At 42.7% G+C, this 19,362-nt stretch overlaps 1 long non-coding RNA gene across 1 annotated transcript; it reads left to right on the forward strand.

Moving 5' to 3' along the window:
- Positions 1-4,635: 4,635 nt before the first annotated feature.
- On the forward strand, positions 4,636-17,905 carry LOC103545338 (uncharacterized). Its single transcript, XR_011537339.1, has 4 exons — positions 4,636-5,019; positions 5,966-6,167; positions 6,317-6,477; positions 17,318-17,905. It is a non-coding gene; the product is annotated as an uncharacterized lncRNA (long non-coding RNA).
- The last annotated feature ends 1,457 nt before the right edge of the window (positions 17,906-19,362 follow it).

Below are 19,362 nucleotides of genomic sequence, written 5' to 3' on the forward strand. Positions count from 1 at the left end.
CAATGGATATGCAGAAAAACCAGAAAATGTGCAATAAGATGGCAGTATTATGGGGCCCGCCCAGTGGCGCAGTGGTTAAGTGTGCACGTTCTGCTTTGGCAGCCCAGGGTTCACCACTTCGGATCCTGGGTGCGGACATGGCGCCACTTGGCAAGCCATGCTATGATAGGCGTCCCACATACGAAGCAGAGGAAGATGGGCAAGGATGTTAGCTCAGGGCCAGTCTTCCTCAGCAAAAAGAGGAGGATTGGCAGCAGTTAGCTCAGGGCTAATCTTCCTCAAAAGAAAAAAAAAGATGGCAGTATTAAGTGCTCATATATCAATAATCACTCTAAATGTAAATGGACTGAATTCTCTAATCAAGAGACACAGAGTGGCAGGATGGATTAAAGAACAAGACCCAACAATATGCTGCCTCCAGGAAACACATCTCAGCTCTAAAGACAAACATAGGCTCAGAATGAAGGGATGGAAGACAATACTCCAAGCTAATGGCAAACAAAAGAAAGCAGATATTGCCATACTTATATGAGACAAAATAGACTTCAGGATAAAACAGGTAAAGAGAGACATAGGGGCAGTATATAATGATAAAAGGGTCTCTTCACCAAGAAGACATAACACATAAAGATATATGCACCCAAAACAGGAGCACCAAAGTACATAAAGCAACTATTAACAAACCTAAAAGGAGATATTACCAACAGCACAATAACAGTAGGGGACCTCACACCCCACTTACTTCAATGGATAGATCATCCAGACAAAAAGTCAACAGGAGAGAGTGGGATTAAATGAAAAACTAGACAAGATGAACTTAATAGATATACAGAGAGTACTCTATCTCAAAAAGTAGAGTATACATTCTTCTCAAGTGCACATGGAACATTCTCAAGGATAAACCATATGTTGGAAAACAAGGCAAACCTCAATAAATTTAAGAAGACTGAAATCATATCTACTACCTTCTCTGACCATAATGCCATGAAACTAGAAATCAACTACAAGAAAAAAACAGGGAAAGGAACAAAACTGTGGAGACTAAACAACATGCTACATGAACAACCAACAGGTTCTTGAAGAAATACAAGGAGAAATCAGAAAATACTTGGAGACAAATGAGAACGAAAACACACCATAGCAACTCATATGGGATGCAGCAAAAGCAGTCCCAAGAGGGCAATTTATAGCAACACAGGCCCACGTCAACAAATAAGAAAAAGCTCAAATAAACAATCCTAAACTACACCTAACAGAATTGGAAAAAGAAGAACAAACAAAGCCCAAACTCAGCTGAAGCAGGGAAATAATATAAATTAACACAGAAATAAATGAAATTGAAACAAAAAAGACTATAGAAAGGATCACTAAAACAAGGAGCTGGTTCTTTGAGAAGATAAACAAAATTGACAAACCCTTAGTAGACTCACTAAGAAAAAAAGAGAGAAGGCTCAAATAAATAAAATTAGAAATGAAAGAGCAGAAATTACAACAGATATGACAGAAATACAAAAGATTATAAGAGAACATTATGAAAAACTATATGCCAACAAACTGGACAATCTAGAAGAAATGGATAAATTCTTAGACTCTTACAAGCTCCCAAAACTGAATCAAGAAGAAATAGAGAATCTGAATAGACCAATCACAAGTAAAGAGATTGAAACAGTAATCAAAAACCTCCCCCAAAATAAAAGTCCAGGACTGGACGGCTTCTCAGGAGAATTCTACCAAACATTCAAAGATGATTTATTACCTATTCTTCTCAAACTATTCCAAAAAATTGAGGAAGACGGAAATATTCCTAACACATTCTACGAGGCCAACATCACCCTGATACCAAAGCCTGACAAGGACAACACAAAGAAGGAAAACTACAAGCCAATATCACTGATGACATAGATGCAAAAATCCTCAACAAAATTTTGACAAACCAAATACAGCAATACATTAAAAGGATCATACACCATAATCAAGTGGGGTTCATACTAGGGACACAGGGATAGTTTAACATCTGCAAACCAATCAACGTGATGCACCACATCAACAAAATGAGGAACAAAAATCACATGATAATCTCCATAGATGCAGAGAAAGCATTTGACAAAATACAACATCCATTCATGATAAAAAAAAAAAACTCTCAATAAAATGGGTATAGAAGGAGAGTACCTCAATGTGATAAAGGCCATATATGACAAACCCACAGCCGACATCATACTTAATGGGGAAAAACTGAAAGGCATCCCTCTGAGAACAGGAACAAAACAAGGATGCCCACTCTCACCACTCTTATTCACATAGTACTGGAGGTTTTGGCCAGAGCAAGTTGGCAAGAAAACGAAATAAAAGGAATCCAAATAGGCAGTGAAGAAGTGAAACTCTCACTGTTTGCAGATGACATGATTTTATATATAGAAAACCCTAAAGAATCCATAGGAAAACTATTAGAAATAATCAACAACTACAGCAAAGTTGCAGGATACAAGGTCAACATACAAAAACCAGTGGCATTTCTATACTCTAATAACAAACTAACACAACAAGAACTCAAGAATACAATCCCATTTACAATCACAACAAAAGGAATAAACTATCTAGGAATAAATTTGACTAAGGAGGTGAAAGACCTATACAAGGAAAACTGTAAGATACTACTGAAAGAAATTGATAATGACATAAAGAAATGGAAAGACATTCCATGCACAGGGATTGGAAGAATAAACAAAGGTAAAATGTCCATACTACCTAAAGCAATCTACAGATTCAATGCCATCCTAGTCAGAATCCCAATGACATTCTTCACAGAAATAGAACAAAGAATCTTAAAATTCACATGGGGCAACCAAAGACCCCAAATTGCTAAAGCAATCCTGAGAAAGAACACACCTGGAGGCATCACAATCCCTGACTTCAAAATGCACTACAAAGCCATAGTGAGCAAAACAGCATGGCACTGGTACAAAAACAGACACAGATGAATAGAACGGAATTGAAAGCCCAGAAATGAAACCACACATCTATGGTCAGCTAATCTTTGACAAAGGGGCCAAGAACATATCATGGAGAAAGGAAAGGCTCTTCAATAAATGGTGCTGGGAAAACGGGACAGCCACCTGTGGAAGAATGAAAGTAGACTATTTTCTTTCCCCATGCACAAAAATAGATTCAAAATGGACCAAAGACTTGAAGGAAAGTCCTGAAACCATAAAACTTCTGGAAGAGAATATAGGCAGTACACTCTTTGACATCCAACTTAAAAGGATCTTTTCGAATACCAGGTCTTCTCAGGCAAGCGAAACAAAAGACAAAATAAACAAGTGGGACTTCATCAGACTAAAGAGCTTCTGGAAGGCAAAGGAAACCAAGATCAAAATGAAAAAACAACCTACCAACTGGGAGAAAATACTTGCAAATTGTATATCCGATAAGGGGTTAATCTTCACAATATATAAAGAACTTACACAAATGAACTACAAAAAAAAAACAAACAGCCCACTCAAAGAGTGGGCAGAAGATATGAGCAGACATTTTTCCAAAGAAGATATACAGGTGGCCAATAGGCACATGAAAAGATGCTCAACATCACTAATCATCAGGGAAATGCAAATCAAAACTGCACTTAGATATCACCTTACACCCATTAGAATGGCTATAATCACCAAGACAAAAAGCAACAAATGTTGGAGAGGTTGTGGAGAAAAGGGAACCCTCATGCACTGCTGGTGGGAATGCAAACTGGTGCAGCCACTGTGGAAAACAGTATGGAGATTTCTCAAAAAATTAAAAATAGAAATACCATATGACCCAGCTATCCCACTACTGGGTATTTACCCAAAGAACCTGAAATCAACAATTCAAAGAGACCTATGCACCCCTATGTTCATTGCAGCATTATTCACAATAGCCAAGACATGGAAGTGACCCATGTGCCCATCGACTGATGAATGGATAAAGGAATGGTATATACATACAACGGAATACTACTCAGCCATAAAAAAGATGAAATCATCCCATTTGCAACCACATGGATGGACCTTGAGGGCATCACATTAAGGGAAATAAGCCAGACAGAGAAAGACAAACACCATAGGATTTCACTCATATGTGGAATATAAACAAACTTATGGATAAAGAAAACAAGTTAGTGGTTACTGGGGGAAGAGCGGGGAGGGTGGGTACAAGAGGTGAAGGAGCACATTTATATGGTGTATGACAAATAATAATGTACAACTGAAATCTCACTATGTGACCAGCTATTATGACCACAATAAAAAAATAGATTTTAAACTGCCAAAAAAGAAAGAGATGCCCGGGCTTGGACGAGGTGGGCAGAGAAGAGGAGATGATCCAGGGGATTTACGGATGGAACACACAGGCCACAGGGCCCTATGGGGATGAGGTGGGGGGAGGAGAAGAGGAAGATAGAGGAAGGGGCCTCCCGCCATGGGCCATGCCTTCTCCAACAGGACACGAGTCTCCAGGGGAAGAGAGGGTTGAACTGGTCCCTGAGGAAAAAGAAAAGGTCTAGAGGCTGTTCCAGCACTCAATTGCCAACATGTTCCTGACTTCCTGAGCATCGCTTGTTGCAAACAGTGTCGCTGGGGAGAGGCCTGGGAACACGAGCCTGTGTTTGCTCCCGGCAGTCAGCTGGGCAGGAGGGCGGCCAGTCCCGGCCAGGAGCTGGTGCTGCGGCTGGGTCCTGTGCGAGAGAGGCGGGCCGACCTCGGCGGCATCCGGTCTGCACTCCTTCCGTGGCCTGTGGCTCTTCTCAGAAAAACACCCACAGGCACCAGCACCATGGGCTGCACACAATTTTACCCTCCCTCCCAACAAGCCCGTCTGCGGGCCCCTGGGGGTTAAGACGCTTCATTTTACAGGATGGAGAAACGAGGCTGAGACAGACTTGTCCAAGTCCCCCCAGCGTGTCAGGCGCTGGGCAAGGACTAAAGGCCAGATGTCTGCGTGCACACAGTCAGCACTTGTCGAGCGCTTACCACCAACCAGGCACTGCGCGAGGTGAGAGCTTTCCCTCTCATTCTCAAAACAATGCTCTGAGGGGGTTGTTGTTTTTGCACCAGGCTCAGAGAGGCCAGGCAGCTCGCTGAAGGGTGCGTGACTGGTGGGGGGCACTCAGCCAGGGTAGTTCACTGTTCTATGCAACGTTTCAGGACATCTAGGAAGCTTCCAGCGGCGGTGACGCGTGAGCAGGGCCACGAAGGAGCAGGTGGGAAGCAGGACAGGGCCGTCCAGGCTGAAGAGCTGGGGGGGCGCAAGCCGTCCCTGGGGCTGGAGTGTGAGCACCAGTGTGGATTCTGGGTGGCAGGGAGTGAACTGGATTCTGACGCTGCAGGGTGCTGGCAGAGGTTTTAGCAGGAGGAACACATTGGCTTCCTCCTTCTGAGGGGCTGCACAGAAGGCTCTCCTCTGTACATCAAGAATAAGGGCGTCGTGGCCAGACTATTTTGCAGGCGTGAGAGGAAAAAGTGAGATCTGGACTGAGAACGCCATTTGGAAACAGTGAAGCTTCCAGCAGAAGAAAGGGGGGTGCCGCGCGTGGTGTAGGGCCTTGGCGAACATTCACAGGCAATACTCAGTGAGCCTTCGGTACATGCCAAGCACCGTCACAAACTGGTGTGTGTCTTGTCTCTTGCGTCTCATTTTCTCTAATCCTCGCGCCCAGTCCTACCCAGTTTGGTTATGTGCACTTCACAGAGACAGAGAGACAGGAAGTTGCTTCCCTGAGATCAAGCTTTTGAAGGGCGGATCCAGGATGGATCTTTGAGAGGCCCAAATGCAGAGCTCTCCATAGTCCCTCCTTGACGTCTCACTTTTTCTCAGCCAGGACTCCCAGAAGAGAAAGCTGGAGCGCAGGCCCGGGGGTGGCAGCCTGTAATCGGGAGGTGGCTGGGCTGGCAGGAGAACAGTGTTTGTTCTTGTCTTGGTTATGGGTTCTTCCTTTCAGAAAGAAGCGGATGCCATAGCAACCACCCAAACAGCACTCCTTAAGCCGGTCCAAAGAGACGCAGAGCCCGGGTGGCCAGCCGGGCCCCTCCCCCGCTTCACATCAGCAGAGCGGGAGATTTCATGCCACGGCCTGCAGCGAGGACCCAGGGGCCAGCGTCAATATTTGCATCTCCCAGCCTCCGGCTCCGTCAGTACTCTAAGTATGACAGATTCTTTACTGTGCAAACACACAGGGACAGATGAAGGGGATTTAAAGTGGCTCAGGCTTCGCCCCAGGGTTTGGACTGGAAATCTGACCTGCTTAACCCTCTGCCGTCACTGTTTGCTGGCCCTCTCCGTTCATCCTTAGACTCATGGAACCGCAGACGTCAGAGCAGGTGAGGAGCTCAGCCCAGCCAGGCTGCTGACAAGCGGACACTGCGTTCCAGAGAGGGAAGGGACCAGCCCAAAGGGCCCTGCCTGATGGCTGTCGCTGGGATTCTGAGGGCCACCCAGCAACTCCAGGCCAAGGTAGGAGCGATTTCTCTGAGTCCTACAAAATATATATATATTTATTGAGGTATAATTTACATGCAACGAAATGCACAGATCTTAAGCATACAGTTCAATGAGTTTGTTTAAACAGCTTTATTGCAGCGTAATTAAAATATAATAAGCTTCGCATATTTAAAATGTACACTTTCCTAAGTTTTGACATATGTATACACCCACAAACTATCTCAATTAAGATGGTGAGCATATCCATCAACCTCAAGTATCCTTGTGCCCGTCTGTAATCTTTACCCTCACGCTCCCCAACCCTCACTCCCACACTCAGGCAGCTGAGGATGGGTTCTCTGTCCGGACAGGTTAGTTGGCACTTTTCCAGAATGTTATAAAACTGGAATCCTGTAGTGTATGTTCTTTGTCTGTCTGGCTGTCTTCACTCTGAATGACTAATATGAGACTTCTCCATGGGGCAGCATGCCCAATGCTCATCCTTTTTTGCTGTTGAGCAGTATTCCACATGGTTTGTGCATTCCAGGCTGGAGGTGCACCCTTCAATTATCCATTTATTTGTTAATGGATTTGGGATTATTACCAGTTTGGGCTATTACAAGCAAATCTGCTATGATGATTTATGTACAAGTCTTTATATGGACACGTGCCTTCATTTATCTTGGGGAAATACCTAGGAGTGGAATGACTGGATATAGTCAGTGCATATTTAAGTGAAATCGCCTGTTTTCTGAAGTGGCTGTATCATTCCACACTCCCACCATCAGAGTAGGAGAGTTCAGTTGCTCTGTATCCTCACCAACACTTGGTCAACACCAAGCTAACACTTAGTGTTAGCTTTTCTAATAGGTGTGTGATAGCAGCTCATTGTGATTTCACTTTGCATTTCCCTAATGACTAAGGATGCTGAGCATCTTTTCATGTGCTTATTTGCATTCATCTTCCTTGGTAAAGGGTTTGTTAAATCTTTTACCCATTTTATTAGATTGCTTGTTTTTTCATTATTGGGTTTGGAGAGTTGTTATATACTCTGACGACATCCTTTATCAGATGTACCATTTGCAAATATTTCTCCCAGTCTGTGGCTTCTCTCTTTTTTTTTCTTTTATTTTTTGAGGAAGATTAGCCCTGAAATAATATCTGCCACCAATCCTCCTCTTTTTTTGCTGAGGAAGATTGGCCCTGAGCTAACATCTGTACCCATCTTCCTCTACTTTATATGTGGCAAACCTGCTGCAGCATGGCTTGACAAGCGGTGCCACGTCCGTACCCTGGATCCAAACTCCAGGCTGCCGAAGCGGAACGTGCAAACTCAACTGCTGTGCCACCGGGTCAGCCCCTTTTCATTCTTTTAAGCATCTTTCAAAGAACAGAAGTTTTTTATTTTGATGAAGTCCAATTTATCAAATTTCTCCTGTTATGGATTATGCTTTTTGCGTTGTATTTAAGAAATTATGGCTTAACTCAAGGTCACAAAGATTCTATCCTATATGTTCTTCTAGAAGGTTTATGGTTTTAGGTTTTATAATTAGATCTATGATGCATTTTGAGTTAGTTTTTGTAAATGATGCAAGGAATTACATGAACCACTTTTCAAATGCATGATGGATATTGGCCCGCATTTTTCTTTTCTTGACAAAGGAATGTCCGTCAAGTTTTGGTATGAGGGTAACGTGGGCCTCATAGAATGGGTTGGAAAGTGTTCCCTCCTCTTCAGTTTTCTGGAACAGTTTGTATAGACTTGGTGTTATTTCCTTAAATGTTTGATAAAATTCACTGGTGGAGCCACTGGTTCTTGGAATTTTCTTGGTGGGGAGGTTTTAAACCACAAATTCAACTTCTTTAATACACACAAGAATAATCAGAATATCTAGTTCTTTTTGAGTCAACTTTGGTAATGTCTTTCAAGGAATTTATCCATTTCTTCAACCTTGTTGAATTTGTTGGCATAAAGTTGTTTGCAATATTCCCTATTACTCTTTTAACATCTGTAGAATCTGTAGTAATGCCATTTGTCTCATTCCTGATATTAGTAATTTGTGCCTCCACTCCATTTTCCTCATCAGTTTAGCTAGAGGTTTGTCAATTTTACTGACATCTTCTCTCTTTTTTTCTTTGTTGGTCTTCCTAGAAAGACACCATTTTCTGCGTACACTTGAAAGAATGTGCTTTCTGCTGCTGTGGGATTTTATAAATCAGGTCTAGTTGGGTGATAGTGTTCTTCAAGGCTAGTATATCCTGCTGGTTTTTCTCTCTACTTTTTCTGACAATTATTGAGAGGAGGGTATTGAAATCTCTGGTTAGAATCACGGATTTGTCTATTTTTCCTTGCAGGTCTATCACTTTTTGGCTCATGCATTTTGAAGTTCTCTTATTAGGTGTATACACATTTAGGATTGTTATATCGTCTTGATGAAGTTACCCATTTATCATTAGGAGTTGATCTTCTTTATCCCTGGTAATATTCTTTGCTCTGAAATCTATTTGTCTGATGCTAATTTAGCCATACCAGTTGTACCAGTCAGCATGGTACATTTTTCCATCCTTTGACTTTGAGCCTATTTGTGTCTATATTTAAAGTGTGTTTCTTTTAGTCAGCATGTAGTTGAGTCTTGCTTTTTATCTAACCTCACAATTTCCTCTGCCTTTTAATTGGGATATTTAGACCATTTACATTTAATGTGATTGTTGATATGGTTTAAGTTACCTTGCTGTTTGTTTTCTATTTGCCCCATTTGTTCTTTGTTCCTTTTTTTATGATTTCTTTTGGGTTAATTAAATATTTTTATGATTCCATTTTCTCTCCTTTGTCGGCTTATAAATTAAAACTCTCTGTTTTGTTATTTTAGTGATGCTTCAGAGTTTATAGTACACATTTTTAATCAGCACAGTCTACCTTCAAGTGATTTTATACCATTTCACATAGAATGTAAGAACCAACAATAGCATACTTGCATTTCTCCCCACCTGACCTTTGTGTGCAATTGTTGTTGTACATTTTATAATCCATCGCTGTTATTCTCACTTAAACAGGCAATTACCCTTAAAGAGATTTAAATAATAGAGATGTTATATATTTCACCATGTAGTTATTTCCAGTGCTATTTTTTGTGTGTAGATCCATATTTCCACCTGGTATCATCTTCCTTCTGCCTGAAGGACTCCTTCGACATTTCTTGCACCGTAGATCTGCTGGGGGTAAATTCTGCCAGTGCTTTAAAGAGGCTATTCCACTGTTTGCATTGTTTCCAATGAGAAATCTACTGTTGGCTTTATCTTTGTTCCTCTGTATGTGAGGTGCCTTTTTTCTCCGACTGCTTCTAAGATTTTCTTTATCACTGCTTTTGAACAATTGGATTAGGACGTGTTGCTTGGTGTGGTTTTCTTCACATTCCTTGTGCTTATTGTTCATCGGGCTTCTTGGATCTCTTTTCATCAAATCTGCAAAAAAGTTTACCATTATTTCTTTAAATACTTTTTCTGTCCCTCTTTCTCTCTCTTCTCCTTCTGGGTCTCCAATTACACACATAGTAGGCTGCTTGTAGCTGCTCTCCTCATTTAAAAAAAATGTTGTTTTCCTCTCTGTATTTTGCTTTAGACAGTTTCTATTGCTATGTCTTCAAATTCACTAATTTTTTCTTCTGCAATATTTAATCTGCCATTAATTCCACCAATGCATTTTTCATCTTAGACAATGTTGTTTTCACCCCTAGGAGGTTGATTTGGGTCTTTTTTCTATCCTCCATGTCCCTACTTAACTCTTTCAACACATGGAACTCAATTATAACTTTTTTTTTTTTTTGGTGAAGAAGATTGTCCCTGAGCTAACATCTGTGCCAATCTTCCTCTATTTTGTATGTGGGATGCCACCACAGCATGACTTGATGAGCTGTGTGTAGGTCTGCACCCAGGATCTGAACCCACAAACCCCAGGCCACCAAAGTGGAGTGTGCAAACTTAACCACTATGCCACTGGGCTGGCCCCTCAATTATAACTTTTAATGTCCCTCTCTGATGATTCTAATATCTGTCAGTTCTGGCTAGATTTAGATAGATTGAATTTTCTCTTCATTATGAATTATATTTCTTGCTTTTCATGCTTGGTAATTTTATTTTCATATTACAGCTTTATTGAGGTATGTACATACCATACAATTCACCCATTTAAAATGCACAGTTTAATAGTTTTTAGTATATTCTTAGGGTTTTGCAACCACCATCATAATCATTTTAAAACATTTTCATCACCCCAAAGAGAAACCCCATACCCATTAGCAGTCAGTCCCCATTTCTCCCAAACCCCCATACCTAGGCAACCACTAATCTATTTTGTCTATAGATTTGCCTATTCTGGACAATTCATATAAATGGACTTATCCAACGCGTGGCCTTTTGTGACTGGCTTCTTTCACATACATGTTTTCAAGTCTCATCTATATTGTGGGACATATCACTACTCCATTCTTTTTTGTTGCTGAATAATATTCCATTGTATGGAATACCATATTTTGTTTATTAGTTCCTCAGCTGATGGACGTTTGGGGTGTTTCTACTTTTTTGGCTATTATGGATAATGCTGCTGTGAACATTCAGGCACATGCTTTTGTGTGGATGAACATTTCAATTTCTCTAGTAGTGGGACTGCTGGATCATACGTTAAACCTTCTGAGAAACTGCCAGACTGTTTTTCACAGTGGCTGTACTGTTTTACATTCCCACCAGTAGTGTATGTATAAGGGTTCCAATTTCTCCACTTCCTCAACACGTACTACGATTGTCTCTTTTCTTTTTTTTTAAAGATTTTATTTTTTTCCTTTTTTCCCCCAAAGACCCCCGTACATAGTTGTATGTTCTTCGTTGTGGGTCCTTCTAGTTGTGACATGTGGGACGCTGCCTCAGCGTGGTTTGATGAGCAGTGCCATGTCCGCACCCAGGATTCGAACCAACGAAACACTGGGCTGCCTGCAGCAGAACACGCAAACTTAACCACTCGGCCACGGGGCCAGCCCTGATTGTCTCTTTTCTACTACAACCATCCTAGTGGGTATGAAGTGGCATCTTATTGTGGTTTTGATTTACATTTCCCTGATAGCTAATGATGTTGAGCACCTTTTCATGTGCCTACTCGCCATTTGTATATCTTGTTTGGAGAAAAGTCTACTCAGACCCTTTGCCCCTTTGAGTAATTTATCTTTTTATCATTGAATTGTAAGGGTTCTTTATATATTCTGGATACAAGACCCTTATCAAATAAATAACTTGCAAATATTTTCTCCCATTCTGTAGGTTGTCTTTCCATTTTCTTGATGGTGTCCACTAAAGCATAAAAGATCTTCTTTTATTTTTTTGAGGAAGATTATCCCTGAGCTAACAACTGCCACCAATCCACCTCTTTTTGCTGAGGAAGACTGCCCCTGAGCTAACATCCATGCCCATCTTCCTCTACTTTATATGTGGGACGCCTACCACAGCATGGCTTGCTAAACGGTGCCATGTCCACACCCGGGATCTGAACCAGCGAACCCCAGGCTGCTGAAGCGGAGCATGTGAACTTAACTGCTGTGCCACTGGGCCAGCCCAAAAATTTTATTTTTGATGAAATTTAACATATTTTTTTTGGTTGACTGTGCTTTTAGGGTCATATCCAAGAAGGCCTTGCCTAACTCAAGGTCAGGAAGATGTGTGCCAATGTTTCTTCTAAGAGTTTTATAGTTTCAGCCCTTACATTTAGGTCTGTGATCATTTTTAGTTAAATTTTGTATATGCTATGAGGAAAGGGTCTAACTTTATTCTTTTGCTTGTGGATATCTAATTGCCTGGCATCATTTGCAGAAAAGAGTATTCTTTTCCCATTGAATTATTTTGGCACCCTTGTCAAAAATCAATTGACTATACATTGAGGGTTTATTTCTAGACAATATCTGGTAATTTTTTATTGGATACTAGACATTGAATTTTAATTTCCTGGGTGCTGGATATTTTTGATTTCTTATAAATATTCTTGAGCTTTGTTCTGGGATGTGGTTAAGTTACTTTTAACAGTTTGATCATTTAAGGTCTTGGTTTTAAGATTTATTGGGCAGGACCAGAGCCTTGTTTAGTCTATGCTAATTATTTTCCAGGATTGATCATTCCCCACTACTGAGGTGAGACTTTTCTGAATGACATACTTAATACCCATGGATAAGGTTTCCACTATTCCCAACCCTGTGTGGCCATCAAGTGCTGTTTCCTCTAATCCTTTTTGATGGTTCTTTCCTGGCCTGGTGTAGTTTCCTCACATGCATGTGCTGATCAGCATTCTGCAAAATATTCAAGGGGCACTCCGCGTATCTCAGTGTGCTCTGCATCTGCAGCTTTCTCCTCTCCACTGCTCTGTCCTGTGAACTCTAGCTGCCTTGTTTTCCCCAGTCTCTAAGCTCCATCTCCTCGGCTCTGCCTGGATGCCCCTGCTCTGTGCTGCAGCCTGGAAACTCTCTCCAGGCAGTCACTGGAGCAGTCGCAAGGCTCACCTTGTTTGTTTCCTGTCTCTCAGGGGTCACTGTCCGTCACTGCCTGATGTCCAGTGTTTTAAAACTGTTGCTTCATCTATTCTTCCTGTTTTTTTCGTTGTTCCAGGCATGAAGGCAAAGCTGGTCCCATTTTTCCGTCTTGGCTACTTTCCAATTCCTTTGAGCAAGGCAGAGTTGCCAGAGTTTTCCAGACCCACCCAGGCCTGGGGTCTACACCTGCAGATTTGTTCCACTTCATTCATCAAGAAGACAGGGTCCAACCATCATTATTTTGTTTTATAAGCTAGGAGACTGAGGCAGCGACTCAAGCCTCCTGTTCTCCCCAAATGGGAGTGGTGGGAGTGAATGAGATTAAGGCTTGAAAAATTTTCCATTTAGCCTGCTCAGTGCTGTAGGGAAAAACTGGACCTGAGAGTCGATCTGAGATTATACCCTGACTTTCCCAGCAAGCCCCTGCACTGCCAAGTCTAGTTTCCACTCTGCAAAGCACACTGAGATTTAGAGTTGGAAGATCCTTGTTATCCTCATTCCACCACCTTCATTCAGTTTCTCAAAAAGGAGTCCTGAGATCTGCCACATCAGATTCTCGGGTCGGGGCTAGGGTGAGGTGGGGTGTTATTTGATTAAAATGCAGGTTCCTGTGGCCAACCAACTCTCCAGCATCAGAATCAGAAGGAGTGGAGGTTATCTGCACTTTTCCTTACAGGCTCCCAAATGACCCTTGGGAACTTCTGGGAACCACTGATCCAAATCTTAAGCTGGTGATTTCCCTCCCAAGAGCTACAATGCTTGCTATATGTGCTATCTTGTTAAGCTATACTCTATACTATCCCTCTCTAGCCCCAACCTCATAAGCATTATGTGGCATGATCTTTTTTTTAATAAAATAAATCAAAAGAGTCTTTTTGATCATTTCACAAAATCCTTTGAGATGACCAGAAAAACCTGATAAATGTTAGGGATTCCTAAGTCTGGAAGGGACTTTAAAAGTCACCTAATCCACCCCCCACCTGATGTTTGGATGGTCTATGTACCAGCTTTGCCAAATAATCACCCAGCTTCTGTTTGCACACTTCTGAAGATGAGGAGCTTGCTACCTCTCCTAGTAGCCGTGAATTTAGAAATTTCCTTCTGCTACTGAATCAAGTCTCTCTCTCTTTAATTGGTTCTGGATTCAGGAAACATACCTGTTCCCTCTGCCACAGGAAAGTTCTTCCTCTTAAAACAGTTAACCATCTCCCTGTGAGGCCTCTCAAGCTGAACAACCCCCAGATCACTGGCTGTTCCCCCTGGGCTGAAGGCTTCTGGTCTCCTGAACAAGCCCACACACACAGCTGCACAGGCTGCCTCCACTCACCTGTCACTTCGCTTCCTCCTGGTCCATGTGAGCCACTGGCAAACTGCCCATGGCCACTTCTTTCCTGAACAGTAAGGACTGATGCAGCCTGGAGCCATGGTGGCCATAGATGCCTGTCCTTCTCTGCTGGTTCGTTCCTTGTATCATATAAACATGGGTTGTGTCTAGGTCTTTCTAATTAAAACCGCCTGCTTCTACATCAGGCTCTCCTCTGGCTACTTTCTCAACTCCAGATCAAATTGCTTGTATCTGTCTGTCCTCCTTGCCCTCTTTGCACCAGGGGGTACGTCTTGGAACATTCCTCTCTCTTGGTTTCAGCAGTGGTGCACTCTTCTGGTTTCCTCCTTCTTTGACCATTTCTTCTCAGTTGCCTCTTCTCTGCTTCCTTTTAAATGTTTCCATTCCCTAGGGCTCCAGTTTTAGCCATCTGCTTATTCCATTTTACCTCAGTGGTTCATAATTTAGGGGGGAGGGTGTATCTTCTCCCCTTTGAGAATTGGCAATGGCTGCGGATCTACTCCACAGTGCATGGAGTGGGAGAAAAACCCACATTTATCCAAACACAACATTTTGTATACAATTCCAGGTCCTTAACCTGAAGCCTGTTCTTCCTGCATGATTTCATTCCCATCCCCAGCTTCTTCCCAGTCTTTCTCCCAGGCCTATAGCTCTGTTGCCTCTCAGACTAACAGATCAATAGTCTCCTGGGCATTTTCATTTGGTTGTCCCACAGGCACCCCAAACTCTACAAACTCCAAACTGAACTCATCTGACCCCAAACTTGTTCCTTCTTTAGTGCTCTCATCTCAGTGGTTACTTACTTTGGGCTAGAAACCGTAAAGTTATCTTTGACACTCCCGCTACCATAGGTCAACACCAGTCCTCTCAGTTCCACCACCGAGCTCCACAGCACAGTGTCTGCTGTTCATACGGATCCCCATCACCGAGCAGAGTACCCGGCTCATAACGGATGCTCAACACACACATACTGAATGATTACATCTCACTGCCACCCCCTTGGCGGCAGCCCTCAGCCTTACCTCAGGCCTCCCCTGGCTCCTCACGGGGCTTCCCCTCCCAGTCAGCTTTCACCTAGTAGCCAGAGGTGTCAGATCTCTGCCACCCCTGCTTTAACCCCTTGCATGGCTCCCTGATTTTCAGGGTAAAGGCCTCCTAAAGTGGTCCCTGCTGACTGCTCTAGCTTCATCGCTCAACTCTCTCCAACTCCCATTGGCTCCAGCCACCCCGACCTCCAGAGAGCCTCGCATGACACTCGCTTCCTGTCTTATCTGCTCTAGCAGAGCCCACAGGAGTTGCCCAATAATTGTTTACCACATGAGTGAAAGGAAGAACGTATAAGGGTTCTCCAGAGAAAGAGAACCAATAGGGAGCGTGTGAGTGTGTGTGTGCGCGCGCATGTGCAGTAGGTGTGTATACGTATGTGCTGAGAGAGAGAAATTTATTCTAGGGCTCTCAGTCTTTTCTCTCGGGCCTACAACTGATTGGCTGAGGCTTATCCACATTCTGGAAAGTAATCTGTTTTATTCAAAACCTACTGGCTTAAATGTTAGTCATGCCTATAAAATACTCTCACAGTGACACTCAGATGGTGTTTGACCACACGTCTGGGCACCACACCCTAGCCAACATGACACACAAAATTAACCATCATAAGGAATAAAGTCTTTCTCTCTGAGGCTCAGCTTCTCCACCTATGAAATGAAGAGCCATGATAATGTCTGAGGATTCTACAAAGAAATCAATGACCGTAATTAGAGAACAGCTGGATTAGACTCTAGTTTAAAGAATTTCACTTGCATTCTATCATTTAATTCCTACAACAATCCTATCAAGCAAGTCTGTTACTGTACAGCAGTCCCCCCTTACTCCCGGGAGATACATTCCAAGACCCCCAGTGGATGCCCAAGACTGCAGATAGTACCAACCCCAATACATACTATGTTTTCCCTATACATCCATATTTATGATAAAGTCAATTTATGAATTAGGCACAGTTAGAGATGAACAACAATAACTTCTCTTTGGCATATCTGAACTGCCAGTGTCACTACTCTTGCACTTTGGGGCCATTATTCAGTAAAATAAGGGTTATCTGAACACAAGCACTGTGATAGCTCGACAGTTGACCTGATAACCGAGAGGGCTGCTAAGTGACCAAGGGGTAGCATGGACAAAGGGATGATTCATGCCCCGGGCTGGCACAAGGTTTCATCATGCTACTCACATGATGTGCAGAATGATGCACAATTTAAAGCTTACGAATTGTTTATTTCTGGAATTTTCCATTTAATGTTTTCTGAAACTGTGGAAAGTGAAACCGCAGACAAAGGGGGACTATAGCATTCTTTTCACAGATGAGGATATCAAGGCCCAGAGAGGGGAAGAGATTTGCTGATAAGTGACAGGACCTGGCCTAGAGCCTGGCTTTTCTGATGCCTACTTTAGAGCTGATCCTTCAGGGCCCAAAGAACCATTCTTGAGAGTTGGTAGAGGAAGTTGCCAGGAGTGAGAGGCTGAAGCAGAAGCAGAAGGGAAAATTTTGCTACAGAAACTCAGAGTAAAACCACGACAGCAGGACGTCAAAATCGGCCTGATCAGGGCAATCTAGGAATTTCAGAATATAACTTCTCTTCTCCAATTGAGAGAGGCCAAGTATGGCCAGGGCTCAACACCTGGTGTATTAAGAACTTGGCGTTTAGGATAAATTCCAGAAAGTAAAGATAGCAAAGATAGTTAAAGGTGGCCAGAAAAGCTGGGTCACTGCTCTTTACTTGCCAGAAGTCATGCAGCATTTATTGTTGCCAGAATATTCTCTTACAAATCTACTCCAAAGCTAAGCTTTCAGGTTATTCCCAGACCAAAGATACAAAAAGACCTTCAAGGACTAGAAGGACTAGAAACAGAGCAAGGCCTTCTGGAAAGATGTTCTCTCTGACATGGTATTACTTTTGTTTATTTACAGGACTCCAGAGGTTCAAAGTTAAATTTAACACTTAAAAAGGCAGTAGGGAGAATCTCAAGACCAGAAAAAAATCTGCAAGCTGACTCTGCAAGACTCGTCAAGAAGCCAAATGTCCCAAGCACCTCCATGGCTGGGAAAGCTAACTGCTTTCTTTAACAGTCCCCATACTTTCTCATTCTCCTCTATTTCCCCTGTCTGGGGTCTTCAGGGGACCATCCATTTCCTTGCCACTTTCAGCATCTGGAGGCCACCTGTATTCCTTGGCTCATCTCCCCTTCAAGGTATCACTCCAACCTCTTGTGTCCATCGTCACATCTCCTGCTATTGACTGATCCTCCTGCCTCCCTCTTAGAAGGACCCTTGTGATTACACTGGGACCATCTGGATGATTCAGGATAATCTCTCCATCTCAAGATCTTTAATTTAATCACACCCGCAAAGTCTCTATTACTATGTAAGGTAACGTGTTCACAGGTTCTAGGAGCTCTGATCATTCAGTTATTCAGCCTACCACAATGGGTAATGGGTACATGGGGTTTGTTCTATTCTTTTTTTTAAATATGTTTGAATAAAAATTATGAAAGAAAACACTCCTTTGACCCCAAGACTCTAGTTACCATCAGATTTTGGAATTTACACTCCCTTACACAGTAAAACTTCTTGAATTTTTTTCTGTAGTTCTTGTCTTCACTTCCTCACATCCTGTTCTCCTTAATCTATTCCAGTTGGGTTTTTGACATTTACCTATCCCCACAACCCAACCGAGACCACAATCTCCAACTTGCCAAATTATCTGTCCTCATCCAACATGACCTCTCAGAAACATTAACACAATTCACCACCCCCCCTTGTCAAAACAACTTCACTGCTAGGCTCACATTACACACCCTCCTTGCTTTATCTCCTAATTCAACACCCACTCCTCTTCTGCTTGATTTGAAGAGTGGCAAGGCCCCAGGCCCGGTCTCAGGCACTCTTTTCCTATCTACACTCTCCCTACGTATCTCATGCAGCCATGGGCTCCAAAGATCACCTCTCTATTGCTGAAGCCCAACTATATTTATATCTTCACTCCTGACCACTCCCTTGAGCTCCAGACTCATATATCCAGTTGCTTACTTGTGCACCTCATTAGGCATCTCAAATTTACCTAAAACAGAACTTTCTGATTTTCCCTTCTGCCCCAAACCTGTTCCTCTCCTGCATTTTCCCATGGTAGTCAATGACACCATTATCCACGCAGTTGCTCAGGCAAAGCTTTATGAAGGAGTCATCTTTGACCTTACTCCTCTGCTCCTTTACTCCCGGACAACAAATGAATTAACATGACCTATCAGCTCTACGTCCAAAACAGCCCCTGAATCCAACCTCTTCTCATCGTCACTGCTATGGTCTGGTCCTAGCTGCCATCATCTTTCACCTGGACTTCTCTAATGGTCCCGATTGGACCCCCTGCTCCACTGTTGCCCTATGATCCATGCTCCACACATTGGGCCCATCAAGCAATAAGGGTTCATTCTTCAAAATATAAATCAGATCACATGTGATTTGTACTTATCAGTGGCTTCCTGTTACACTGAAGCAAAACTCAAATTCCATAAACCACAAGGCCTAGATGGTCTGCCATTTCTCTCCCTAAACTCACCTTTCACCCCTTCTTCACTATGCACTAGCCACCTGCCTTCGCGTTTTCCTTTCGTCTCTTGAATGTGCCAAGCATCTGCAGCTCAAGTTTTTGCACTTGTTCAACCTTCCCTGAGACCCTCTGCACCCGGATGTTTGCATCATTAGCTCCTTCTTACCATACTTCTCAGCTCAAACATCACTTCCTGAGAGAGGCCTTCTGGAACCCCCTCAATAAATTAAATATCTAAATTAATTCTCCCCATCCCCCAATAACCCACTACCCTGTTCTACTTTCTTTAAAGTACTTATCACTATGTGCACTTTGTTGACTGACCGTCTTATTTACTCACTTCTTGTGTGACTCACCCCACATGAACGTCCCACTTGGATGTAAGCTCCCTGAAAGTAAACACTCTCTT

The sequence above is a fragment of the Equus przewalskii genome, chromosome 2 (assembly GCF_037783145.1).
Source record: "Equus przewalskii isolate Varuska chromosome 2, EquPr2, whole genome shotgun sequence".
NCBI classification, from domain to species: Eukaryota; Metazoa; Chordata; class Mammalia; order Perissodactyla; family Equidae; genus Equus; species Equus przewalskii.